Raw genomic sequence first — 12,445 nt, 5'->3', positions numbered from 1 at the left:
GGGGAGGATGGGCTCCCACTGTTGTAGAAGGAAATAGTCTACAAAAATCACAAAATCGATAGGCCAAAGAAGAGCCATAAAGATGATAAAGTGGACTATTGAAGATAAATTACGTATTGTTACTATTACGCAAAAAGTCCAGAATTTCCAGACATAAGATATACAAAATGATTAAGAGAGAAATTTGAGGAAAGAAAAATGCTTCCACAACGAAAACTTTAGAAGCTTTAAATAAAAAAAAATGTATTCATTAATACAACAGATTTCTGAAAAACAGTAAGGGGAATTCAGTAAATCCTACACAAAGTGATTTTCCGTGTAGGCATAGTGGCACGGAGCTTACACGGAAGTAAGCTGCCGTGCGATCCAGTAAACAGAGCAGAGGGGAGTGCACTCGCAAGCGAACATGGAAGTGCCCAAGGCATGCAAATAACCTCATAAGCAGGTGAATTGCATGCAAATGAGGGTGCTGGAGTGATCCAGCAAGCAGATAGGCAGTCCTGCAGATGCTGTGTTTGTGTCCGAAGTATAAACAAAAAATATCCGTGTACAAAAAAAAATAAAAATGAAACAGGGGCTGTAGAAGCCCATTTAGAAAGTCAGGAATTGCATACTAGGCATAGTTATGTTCAGAGCTATATCCTGTGTGTCCAAAAAATCATGCAAAATAATGTAAAAAATATATTTTTTAATACTCATATTACATTTGTGTGGTGCGCAGCAGTGCACACACATGCTATTTTACAAAAAAAAATATTAAAAAGTATAAAAAGTAAAAATAAGAAATATGTGAGCATAATGTATTATAGGGTGCTGCATGGTGTATGTACAATGGTAGATTTCAGTGGTTGATAAGGAGGCAGGCCCTGGAATATTGAAGTTTCCAGGTTGTGTGCATGGATCTGTATGCAAATGAGCTGAGGTTACTGAATAGCAAAAATGGGCTACTGTGTCTGCAGATAAATTCTGTGTCGCACCACAACTGTATTGGGGGCCACAAAAGAGCTAGCTGACATCAAAAAGGGGTGTGTCACTATATGTTTAAGCTGACTGGAGCTCTGAGGCACCTGTTTGTGCAGCTTGCCTCTCAGCTAAGCAGGGGGGTTGTCCTGTGCTGCTAAGCTTTGTTTAGTTGCACAGCATGTGTTGCAGCTGATTTGAGCTCTGCTAAGCATGCCTGTACATAGGGGTGTATCAAGACTGCTAAGAAGTATTTACACCAGCTCCGTGAGTTTGCACGCTGCACATCAGTACTTAGCAGGGAAGGCAGTTTAAAAAAAAAAAAAAAAAGGAAATTGCCTGTGAAAGCCAATCATGTAGAAAATACTGATAACCCCGTTTCCACTTACACTGACCCATTCAAACCCCTCAATAATGTAACTGACAGGTAGAATGCATCATAGTTAGCCAATCACACAGGCTACATCTGCAGCAGAGCATTATAAAGTATGCATACACCCAACAATCTGATTTTTCCTCCACACTCTGCATCATTGGAGTACAGACTTGGGAAATTTAACTGACAGAATGCTGCTGCTCTGCTACATCTGTATGTGTTAGAGGCTGAGATCAGTGCACACATTAAAGCACCGCCCAGTGAGGAGGGTAGACTCTACGTCAACCACAATGGGGTATCACTCCATCAACTGCAGATCATGTGCAATACCCAGGGCATCATCATGAATGTGTGTGCTGGCAGACCTGGCAGTTATCACAACTCCCATATCTGTCACACATCACAACTGTACCAGATGTCTGCCAGGGGGGACTTCCCATACTCCAATCTAGTGGGGGATGCTGGCTGTGCCTTGGAACCGTTGATGATGACATCCATCAGAAATGCACACACACCTACAGAAGAACTCCATAATGAGGCACATGCACAAACTAGGAACATCATAGAGCATGTGTTTGGTCTGCTCAAGTCACGGTTCTGGTGCCTCAGTACATCTGTTGGAGCCCTGCAGTACTCTCCAGCCACGTGTACAGATGTTCACAGTATGTGCTACACAATATGATCCTGTAGAAACAGTTGCAGCATGATCATCACAGGGAAAGGACACATAGCCCCTCACTAGTTCCAAGGTCCCCACAGCCACACCCACAGTAGGACTCAGAGGAGGAACCCCCTGAGGCTGTCCCTGTAGGCAGATGTAGGCATGCCCAGTATGCCCTGGCCTTGGCAAAGACACAATACTTGGCACATGCACTGACAACCTAGGGTCCTAGGGACTGGCATATTACTCCAACTCACATGCATAGTAAAAAAGATGCCAGCAACACCACACAACCTGTACCTTACCATGTATTGGCTGTGTACTGTGTGCATCAGAGAGAGTCAGCCCTTAAACACTGTTATCTCAACTGCAGTATTCACAAGGTAAGTCACTCTCCTTTACAACAAATATTTGGGAAACTAGACTATGTTAGCATATGTATGGACCTGCTGCATGTAGACAAGGGAATATAGTGGGCTACTTGGCTACCTGCAGAGAACTAACAGCTATGTGGGACAACAGGTACTCTGTCCACTACTGGCTGCCCCATAATATGCATTAGGCCACAAGGCAACAAAACCCACTGCAGTATGTGAGGAAAATGCCATAGAGTGGGGTCATAGGTCAGTGCTAGAGTCCCCTACCCCCAATACAGCTGTGTTCCCATACAACTGCAGTAACAGTATGTTTGCAAGGATATAGCAGCAGATGACACAATCTCAGGGCTGTCCAAAACAACCTCGCTACATGTACTATTTCCACAATATGCAGGAGTCAAAGTGTATATGTCTGTCTACTGTTGATAGTGTCAGGAATTAAGCGTCATTTTCTGGTGGCTAGAGTTGCTCAGTGGGCTAAGTACATTAGCATGGTTGATGGTGTTTATGGTTTGAAGCTGGCTGCACCTACAATTTTGCATGTCTACCACATAAGGAGTGGTTCTGGCCCAGAATTTGTAGTTATTGGCCATTTGGGCGGTCTTCCATCTCTCTCAACTTTCTGATTTGAAGGCCTGCATTTGCACTTGTTTCTGTCCTGTAACTCCTGGGCCCATTTCATTTGCTCATTCAAAAAAAAATAAAAAATTATCTGCTTTTACTGTATTTGTGTTTCTTCCTACTTTATTTTGCTTTTGAGTCATCTTAAAAGTACTCAATTGTATTTATTACTGTTTGGTGTAACTCATTCTAAGCCTTTTAGTTTAAGCAATTGGGCTTCAGACCAGTTGTTTTACATTAAGAAGGTTTGTGGTCTGCACTGTAGTGGCAGAACAGGTAGCTTACATCCTTCTAAGTTGGGAACTGCTGATTGAGGGCTCAGTGTCTGTTATTCTAAAAGTGTATTAATTCTGGTTTAAGCACTTGGGCTTCAGGCCACTTATTTTACATTAAAAGGGTTCGTGGTCTGCACTCTTGTAGGAGGAGAGGCTGGACTCTGCCCTTCTGAGTTGGGAATTTCTGGTTAAAGGCTTATAGTGCCTGCATATTTGAACTGTTTCTTACTGAAATTGGAACACCTTGTTTGCTGTAACATAGACTAGATCCAGGCCAGCTGAATCTGTTTGTATGCTTGTTGTTTGCTTGTTATTTCCCTGAAATGCTAATTCCACCTAAAACACGGCTTTTCAGCGCTTCCGTGGATCACTAGTGATATCTGCATTGCTTACTGTACTTATTTCCTTGTTTCACTTGAAAGAAAGTTACTGTTTGTCGTTTTTGCATTTAAGTTACCTGTAACACATTGCATTTAAGTTACCTGGCACTTGCTCACTAAAGCAATTATATAAGTCAGCACTAAAAAATTAAAAGCACTACACCCTCACTAACTCCCCTTGAGTACCTTGTTCCACATAGGCCCTTTTTTTCAATTATAAAGGAATTCCCAATACTATTCTAGCATGTCCAAAGGTCAGTTTTCAATCTCCTCTCCGGTCCAGCTGGTGAATCTGGGAATCTTGAGGCAATGTTACAACTGCCTCATGTACATAGACAACCCTTTCCTCCTCCCAACAAATTCCAACACAAGTGAGAGATGCAAGCATATAGCCATACTGGAGGCTAAGCTCTCTCAACTCAGTACTGGCGAAACCAGTCAGGAGGAGAAGGAAACCACACTTACTACAATTCCAGTCTCACATAGACCTACCACGACAGCAAACCAAACACATAAACACACAAAAACATACTCAGAGGCTCTAAATAAAAATCTGCCTAAGCAGCAGAGACCTCCAAAGCAGACACCCAAGCAACCGCTACCCCAAAACAAAACATGTGCAACACATAACTCACAAAGCCAGTGTGCCGAACAGTCACAGCCCTTAAAGCTAAACAACACACCTGATACACTTGTAATAGGTGACGTCCCGCTCACCAGGCTGAACAAGGAGAAGGTCACGGTGAGCTGCCTGTCAGGCGCTAGGATCCGCCACATAACACAAGCACTCAGGTCACTCCAAGGCAAGTACAAATATGACTCAGTCATTGTCCATGCTGGTGTGAATGACCTGAGATGTACCTCCCTGGACTACATGAAAAGAGACATAGAGGAGCTCTCTGAGCATGTAGCCCAGGCTGGTATGACCCTGACATTGAGTAGCATCTTACCCTCACCAAGAATGATGCCACAATATGAAGACAAGATGATCAATTTCAACAATTGGCTTAAGTATTGGTGTCATTCAAAGGGGATCCAATGCCTGTCAGCCTGGGATGACATGCTTGACAAGCCACGATGCTTCGCTAGGGACGGCTTGCACTTGTAACCCCTGGGCTTTTGGATATTGGCAAAGGCTTTTGCTACCCCCATAGTGCCTTTTTTAGGCAAGGCTCAAAAGACAAACCCACCTCCATAGGTATCACAAAGGATAAGAAACTAAGAGTAATGCTACTCAATGCCAGAAGTCTAAACCTCAAGATGCACGCACTTGAAACTCTCCTTAGCATGGAGAACATCGATATCTGTGCAGTAACAGAAACCTGGTTCAAGGCTCCCGAGAGCACCCCAGCACTACCAGGTTATACCTCATACCATGCTTTTTGGCCCCAAAACTTGGACCGAACCACAAAAGGAGGGGGAGTATCAATATTCGTCAAAGATACCCACACTTCCAGGTTGGTGGCACAGCACGAAGCATCAGAGACGATCCATGTGAAACTAACAGTGGGTAAAACTGCCTTCCAGTTTATAGCCTGCTACAGACCACCCTCACAAACCCAGGAACTCCACTTGGCCTTCCTGAGAACACTGGAAAATATGAAGGTCTCTCCAAACACCATTATATTGGGTGACTTCAACTACCCAAACATAGACTGGGAGCATTACTCTAGCTCCAACACCCTAGTCCAAAGGTTCCTAGAATTTATAAACTCAAATGCTATGGAACAACTTGTTACCACTCCCACAAGAGGGGAAAACATACTGGACCTGATCATCACCAACATGGGGACTCTATGCTCCAGACCAGAAGTGTATCCCTCACTGGTAAGATCAGACCATAAACTAATCTCACTGGATATTCACATCCTGACTCCTCCCCCTGCCCTGAAAACCACAATGAAAAACTTCTCTAAAGCAAATTTCACACTCCTCAAAACCGAGGTGGAACCCTTCAAAGCCCCCGGGCCTGTGGAAAATACGGCCCAGACCGCAGAATCCTTTATAAATGCATTCTATGAACACCTTCAGGAATGCATGGATCATGCAATCCAAAATAAAACCAAGAGCCAATCTTCCAAAGGCAGACGTCCTGTCTGGTGGACCCCAGCCATAAGCAAACTATACAATAGAAGGAGGAAGCTACTACATGATAGAGCAAAATCCCAAAAAGGGAAGGCATCTCTGATCAGTATTAGCAAAAAACTACGGGCACTCATAAAATCGTCTAAGGCCAACTTTGAGAGAAAAATTGCACAGGACACTATGGATAATCACAAGGCTTTCTTTAGTTATGTTAGGAACCTGGGTGGGAATTCCCAGATATGCTCAGAATTAGTCCAAAATGACAAAAATACACGAACCCACAGACATTGCCAACATCCTAGCTGACAGGTTCAGCAAATCCCCCTCCCACCAAAAGGGCAAATATCTATCCCAGCAGAGTGCTTGCCCCCCTGACATCTCAGATGCTCAGGTAAGAGCTGCCCTCTCCAAAGCAAAAAACACAGCATCAATGGGACCAGACGGTGTCCCGGGCTGCGTCCTACATGAACTCCAAGAAGAGCTAAACCCAAACATAAAACTACTGTTCAATCTCAGCCTTACTACAGGATATGTACCCAAAGAGTGGCGTACAGCAACAGTGGTCCCTCTCCACAAAGGTGGTGCCTCAACGGATCCTGGAAACTATCGCCCCATAAGCCTGACTAGTTTGGTCTGCAAAGCTATGGAAAGGATCATCATGGACCTCATGAATAAAGATATTGGGGACCTACAGACACAGGATCCTACCCAGTTCGGCTTTGTTAAGGGCAGACCCTGCCTCTTAAACTTGGTTGATTTCTTTAAAACAGTCACCAAGGCCATTTACGAGGGGAAGGTGGTCCACACAGCCTACCTGGACCTCGCAAAAGCCTTTAATACAATACCCCACTCGGGCATTATAGATAAGCTCACCAGCTTAAATATAAACTCCTATGTCACTAGATGGGTTGCAAACTGGCTCAAGGACAGAACCCACATGGTTAGAATTGCTGGAGCCATGTCAGACTCCAAACCAGTTACAAGTGGCGTCCCACAAGGCTCAGTACTGGGACCTCTCTTGTTCAGTATATATGTCTCGGTGGTACAGGCCAACACAGAAGGACAGTGGATGACCAAGTTCGCAGATGACTGCAAACTGGGTGCCATAATTGACTCTCCAGCCGAAACAAGCATCCTCCAAAAGGGCCTCATAGAAACAGACAACTGGTGCCAGAGCCATGGCCTCAAGCTAAATGCCAAAAAGTGAATAGTCATCCCCTTTGGCAAAAACAAAGTGCCCACAAATTACCACATAGGTGGTAATCCATTAAGTACAGAAGAAGTAATTAGGGACCTGGGGACCCAAGTTGCTAGCAATCTCTCATTTGACAACCACGTGGCCAAAGTGGTTAGAAAAACATTTTATATAGCCCACCTAATCATGAAGGGATTCACATCTAGATCAGGGGAGGTCATCGTGACTCTTTACTCATCCCTCATCAGGCCCATAATTGAGTACAATGCCCCTTTTGGGATGTACCTTACCATACACCTGCATCAACTGGAAAGACCCCAAAAGTACCTCACCAAGAGGATCAAAGGGCTCAAACAGATGCCATATGCTGCCCGGTTAAAGAAACTCCAGCTCTACTCAGTGGCATACCGCCTGCTCAGAGGCGATCTGTGCCTGACGTATAAAGCCATGTCCAACCCGGAATTAATGGACATGCTGCACCTTAGAAAATCCAAATCCCATCAAGCTATGCGCTCGAGAGACTTGAACCTCAGCACTGAAATAAATAGGACATGCTGGAGGGACAGATTCATAACCCAGAGGCTCCCTTCACTCTGGAATAAAATCCCAGTCCAGGTTAGGCAGAGTCCCTCATTGACTGTCTTCAAGAGGAATCTTGATGAGTGGATGGGAGATCGTAGGTTTACCCTGGGTATCACTTCTGTGTCACTGTTAGACAGAGGCACAGTATACTAACCTCGAAGAAGGGCATAGCAAAATTAATTTAAAATGGGTAGCGAAAGCCAAACACACTCTGGCTAGGCTTATAAATGCCCTAGGGCAGATAGCCTAGTACGAACCTATGAACCTATATATATATATATATATCTATATATATATATATATATATATATATATATATATATATATATATATATATACATATATATATATATTTATACACATACATACACATATATATAGGGTCTATATCATATATTTGAACTTTCTAAACTTCGAATCTCATATGTTCGACAACATATGATCGAAGTTTAAAAGTTTGAATATATAATAAAACAAAACAAAAAAAACTTACCTTAATGGTGCTGGCAGGGGGGCAAGACCCCTGCACCTCCCACACACCTCCTACTTAAATATATCAACTCTGAGACCACACTGCATTGCAGAAAAGGGAAATTCTCCCATTCTGCACCGAACAGCGCCATTACGTTTAACCTTCAAACTCTTGAAATGTCGATCATATGGTGTCGACCATATGACATTCGACATTTCAAGCATTCGGAATTCTAATAGGAACCCTACATGCACACACACACATATATATATATATATATATATATATATATATATATATATATATATATATATATAGATATATAGATAGATATGTTGACATCCCTGTGATTGATATATATATATATATATATATATATATATATATATATATATATATATATATATATATATATAGATAGATAGATATGTGTGTGTCTGTGTGTGTGTATGCATGTGGGGATGCACAAATATCCACACCTACATGCAGAAAGTTGGGGTTGACTCCACCTATACACACAACTGTTGTCTGATGGTAAAAGACCACAGCTGCATAATGACATAATCCACCCAAACACAGAACCCTGTGCCTGTGGTATCTCACTCTGTAGACAGACAATGATGAGCAGGTGGTGTAATGTAGAATGGCTGCAATGCAGGACTTGGACAGACCATAATGTCACTAGCCAATTTTCCACCTAGCAAACTGTAAATGGCCAGAAATGGCAGTACTGCTACTTGTACAAACATAGCAAGGGTATTAACAGTTACCAACTGCTATGAGTCTAGATACAATAACAGCATAAAGCAGGTTCATTCTGCAGACCACACAGGCTTTGTAACAGAAGGCCACTTTGTGTAGTGCATAAGTACTGTGGCTGCAGCCACATGTACACCACATGTAGCTGGTGGAACATGCAACTAATACTATGAGCTGTAGTATGTAATAGTAGGTAGGCAGGGCTTCTACTCTCACATCAGCCATCTGGTGTGTGTGTGTATGTAGATATTTCCCATACAGCAGTAAAGACATGCCCGTCAGGCCTACGTCTGTGCAATGGACAATCATTTTATGGCCCTGTGACTAGCTTCCTCCACAACATTTGCCTTCCTGTCAACAGCATGCTGATGTCATCCACCTTAACAGCACTGGCAGACACTCTCAAAACAGATAAGCTCCATGGCGCATGTGATAAGTTCTTAGTGCTATAGCGTATACTACTAGATAGGTAGGGGTTCTAATCCCAGTAAGGGTAACTCTTTGTGTGTGTGTGTGTGTGTGTATTTGTGTGTGTGTGTGTGTGTGTGTGTGTGTGTGTGTGTGTGTGTGTGTGTGTGTGTGTGTATGTGTGTGTAAATATATCCCCTTGCTGCAGTATGTGTTTGTGTATAAATATATCCCCTTGCAGCAGTGTGCCTATCTGTGTGCAATGCTTATACATTTTAAGACCCTGTGAGTAGCTGCTGGCCCTAAATAGCCCACATCTACCTAGGCAAAAATGCTATCCACCACCACCTACATTTGTAGGTACAGAACATCTAGGTGACACGTATCAATGGTAGCATACCTTGTTTTGAGGTATGCATGCAGCATTACACTGTTCACCCCCATTGTCCCTGACACACTGTTCTACACATACGTACCTAGGTAACCATGCACATATAAAGCCGAGCCTTGCTGATGTCATATTTCTACTTTGTTGCCATGCCACCCTGAACCACTGCATTGCCTCCAAGTCTCCAGAGCATAGCCACTCAGATCCCTGGAACAGAAGCATACAAAGGTCTGAGAGACACCTGTCAGTCTGCAACACTACCACCAATCTAAAATCATGCAGCAAAGGTACACACACTTTGATGTGTACTCATGACACATGCCAGCATACAGCACCAGTCATGGCATAACACTACTGCACTACAAAATGTCATGTAATGTAATGTAGTCACCCTGTGCATCAGACACATATTTGCATGTCCCTGCATTGATGGTATGGATGGCAGGGATGTGGCACAGGTATCATCACATGCACAGGGAGGGGTGTGGTGTGGGGGGTTCCAGAGGCTTAACCTGTGCCAAAAACCTGACATTGTGTGTGAGTCAGGGAGGGCTACTGGTCAGCTGGGCCATGCAGAAGTGCCGTGTGTGTCTGTTCGTGGCCTGCATGTGACTGTGATGTTTGAGTTTGTGCGTGTACATAGTCAAGACATGTGCTAGCCCTACATGTGGGTATGTTGGACTGTACCTGGCAGAATGAACAGTTCACTATCTCCAACCATGCACATGGGAACTGGCTCTGCCAGGAGTGGCACTGGCTCCACCATGCCCACTGATGGTGGCTGGTGTCTGCTGGGCCCGTATCCCTCATGGGACTACCCAGGACTACATGCCCATGGCCTACTACATTGTGGTGTGGACATTACCCTCCTTTCTGTAGTGCTGGAGGTACTGCCACTATGGGAGCATGAATGTGCATGGCCACGTGGACTCTCAGCAGATGTAATTGCTGACCTATGGCCATGTGTCCAATGTCCTACTCCCATCATATGTTTAGCACAGTCAATGTGTGGTCAAGAACTGACAATGTCTCACCACATTGTCTGTCCACTACATCAGTGAAATGACACATGGCATCACCAATGTGGTGGAAGTAGTCAAGGATGTCAGACAGTGATGTATTCATGAACCTGAGCATCCATCTGGTCTTGCTTTTGGAGTGTTCCTGAGCCTCTATGATGAACTGAAACATGTGTCAAGTGACCTGTGATGTGACAACTATGACAGGTGGTGGATGGGCAGCAATCCTCCTTTGAGGACCCCAGTAAATCTGCCTGTATGGGACCTCAGTAGCTCTCTGTCTATGACTAGTGTCTACAATCATTGATGCCATTGATGCCACACTCTCCTAATCGATGTCACCACACTCTGACTGTTCGATATATGTGGCCACAGGGGACTGGGTATGTGTGTGCATACTGACTGTGTGCGGGGACAATGCGGGAGGAAGTGGAATGTCAACTCATGGGGATGGATTCAGCCCCCAACAACCCCACCTGTGCCTCACTATGGATACCATCATCATCAGAGTTTGATGAGACACTGACATTAGGTTGTGAGGGGGACACACTCCAACCCCCACAGTCAACTGTGAGAAGGAAGAAAAAAGAAGTACATTACAACCTGCACTATTATGTATGGTGATCCACTCACACACATACAGGTGAGGAGCCACAACTGCATTACACATACCACATGTTATTTCTGATACCATGCCCAACACGCAAGCAGACTACAACATACACAGACAAAACAGGCCCTTTATGACATGCATTGCAGCTACATCCAGTTAATGTTGCCAGTACTATACACCTGTAAGATAAGCGCTATGTCAGTGTATGTGATAGACCTACACTGGAAATACAGTGCACTAATTTTGAGCATATTATTGCCCCCTGTATATCAGACTGCATAGACCTTCACAAAAATAAGTGCAAATATGTTACTGCACCTGCAAATACACTACTATGATTACCAATTCAATGCACGTCAGTTAATCCCTCCAAAACTGAAAATAAACGTATTGTACTCTGGCTAAACATAGTTGTGTCTACAGCAAAATATCATCCCTTAACATTTTTAGGGTATATATGATCCACAAAAAACAGTATCACACTCACTAGGTACATGACGTTGGACTCTTGCCACCTGACGTACCTATGGAAATGTGAGGAAGAGGTATTGTCAGCAATACCAAATGTGGCATTGTTACAGGATAATACGTGTGTATATCAACATGTAGAGTAGGTACTGTAATACTGCCTACATTGCTGACATTCTGAATATGTGTGTACAAGTGTGCATTAAAAACAACCCCCGCAATGCAGATTAACTTGACATCCATACTGGTATGCAGAGGCTGCCACAGTGACTGATACAGTATTACACTGATGAACACAGGAGGCATACTTGAATGCTCCTCTGCTGTAGATGCTGTGGCACCCACCTCCATGATGTATGATGTGATGGATGCTTGGGAGATGGTGGTTGGTCTCAGGATTGCCAGGAATTCCTCTGTGGCTGAGAGTGGTTGTTCTGCTGCAGGCCCTCCACCAGTGGCAGCATGGTCCCCGGCCACAGCAGTGTCACTTTGCCATGCAGCATTTACCATATTTGTTGCCTGGTGTTGGACCTGCTCTTAGCTTCTGTCCTGTAGCCCTACATAGTTGACTGCTGTGATGAGGTCAGCCCACAGTGCTGCACATTGTTCATGGCTCTGTTGACTCCTGGACAGCAGAATGTTGTGATGCAGTCTGAGGCCATCCAGGATAACATTATTTTCAACAGCTGAAAATGGCGGGTGCCTCCGTATACACAGCCTGTCTGAAAGACAAGAAGAGGGGAACACATCACAGGGCCATATATGTTCCTAGCCACTATGTACAGACCCTGAGCATCCAAATTGGC

Source organism: Protopterus annectens, chromosome 5.part0, assembly GCF_019279795.1.
Source record: "Protopterus annectens isolate FY-2018-M chromosome 5.part0, PAN1.0, whole genome shotgun sequence".
In the NCBI taxonomy this organism is placed as follows: domain Eukaryota; kingdom Metazoa; phylum Chordata; order Ceratodontiformes; family Protopteridae; genus Protopterus; species Protopterus annectens.
Note: the sequence above shows the minus strand (reverse complement) of the source record.